Genomic DNA, 1964 nt, shown 5'->3' with positions numbered 1-1964 from the left:
TATAGGAATGGCCTTAGTTGAGGCTTTATACGGGAGAAAGTGTTGGTGAAAAGTTGGTTATTGGTCTTGAGTTAGTGCAACAATGGTTGAAAAATTTAAGATTATTCAGCAAAAATTGCGGAGAATCACAAGAAGAGTTGGGCTGATTAACATAGACAACCCATGGAATTTTAAAATGGAGATAAGCTATATTTTCGTGTATCACCTACTAAGGGGGTGATAAGGTTTTATAAGAGTGGAAAGTTAAATTTTAGATTCATTAGACCATATGAAAGATTGGATAGAGTTGGTTTTCCTACATTTTCGGGAGTACATAATGTGTTTCATATGTTGCAATTGCATAAGGCGTTGCAATTATGAAAGTGTGTAGCTAACATAAAACATGTTTTGGAAGAGCAACTGGTGATAATAGTGGATTTGAACTTGACGTATAAAGAGTTTTTCTTGAGAATTGTTGATCATAAATGAACTCTTTTTGTTAATCAAGAGACAGAAAAAACTTTCTTGTCAAAACAAACACCGCTTCTGGTCTCACACACTGAGAAGAACACCTAAAAAAAATCCAGGAGCGATGAAAGTTGTGGTGATCACAAGCCCCGGTGGCCCAGAAGTGTTGCAATTGAAAGAAGTAGAAGACCCATAAATCAAAGATGACGAGGTCTTGATAAAAGTTGCAGCTATTGCTCTCAACAGAGCAGACACCCTTCAATGCCAGGACAAATACCCTCCCCCTCGGGGTGATAGTGAGTACCCTGGTCTTGAATGCTCTGGTAACATTGAAGCTGTTGGCAAGGATGTAACTAGGTGGAAAATTGGTAATCAGGTATGTGCTATTGTTAGTGGAGGGGGGTACGCAGAGAAAGTAGTTGTGCCTGCAGGACAAGTTCGTCCTATCCCATCTGGTGTTTCTTTGCAAGATGCAGCTAGTTTTCCTGAGGTAGCTTGCACTGTTTGGTCAACCATTTTCATGATGAGCCGACTTTCTGCGGGGAAGACTCTTCTGGTGCATGGAGGTTCTAGTGGAATTGGTACATTTGCCATCCAAATTGCCAAATATTATGGAGTGACCAAAGTATTTGTCACAGTAGGAAGTGATGAAAAACTAGCTACTTGCAAGGATCTCGGGCAGATGTTTGTATCAATTACAAGACTCAGGATTTTGTAGCCTGTGTGAAGGAAGAAATAGGAGGAAAAGGTGTTGATGTTATACTAGACAACCTTGGTGGGTTGTACTTCCTGCGGAATTTGGACAGCCTGAATCTTGGTGGGAGGCTTTTTATTATTGGTTTTATGGGTGGGACTGAAGTGAATCTTTTAGGTATGCTTGCGAGACGTCTCACAGTGCAAGCTGCTGGATTGCGCAATAGAAGCAAGGAAAACAAAGCTTTAATCATCAGTGAAGTAGAGAAGAATGTTTGGCCAGCAATCGCTGCGGGCAAGGTGAAACCAGTAGTTTACAAGTATTTACCATTAGGTCAAGCTTCAGAAGGTCACAAGCTAATGGAAAGTAGCAAGCACATTGGGAAGATACTCCTTGTTGTATAATTTGTGCTTCTTTGCATGCGGATTATCTCGTATATTAGCAGTGCATAATGCAAAAATGTTGTGTGTGTTTGCATGACAAAAAAAATGGTATATATATATGGACACACACACACACACACACACATAGATATAAAGGGGGAATTCGACTAAAAAAAGGAAGAAAGGAATTTTCTAAAAATAAAGAGAAAGAATTTGAGCAAGGAAGTGAGTTGAATTTGTAGGATAACTGAGGACCCTATAATCAGCTAGTACAAGGAGACAAGAAATGGAAAAAGAAAAACCTAGTCCTAGAGAGATTTGTGTCTTGTGTGGCACTTGATTAGAGAAATATGCGTTCATTAATTTTTGTGAATTCTGATTTTTGCAAATCGATATGGAATGAATTATGTTTTTTGCAATTGAACATTGAATCATGTGAT

At 39.0% G+C, this 1964-nt stretch overlaps 1 pseudogene; it reads left to right on the top strand.

Annotated features, from left to right (window-relative positions):
• The first annotated feature begins 571 nt into the window (after window positions 1–571).
• LOC113782733 lies at window positions 572–1619 on the top strand (annotated as a pseudogene).
• The last annotated feature ends 345 nt before the right edge of the window (window positions 1620–1964 follow it).

Source organism: Coffea eugenioides, chromosome 1 (assembly GCF_003713205.1).
Source record: "Coffea eugenioides isolate CCC68of chromosome 1, Ceug_1.0, whole genome shotgun sequence".
Classification (NCBI taxonomy): domain Eukaryota; kingdom Viridiplantae; phylum Streptophyta; class Magnoliopsida; order Gentianales; family Rubiaceae; genus Coffea; species Coffea eugenioides.
The sequence above is the reverse complement of the archived record's forward strand: the minus strand, read 5'-3'. Positions and strand labels throughout refer to the sequence as shown.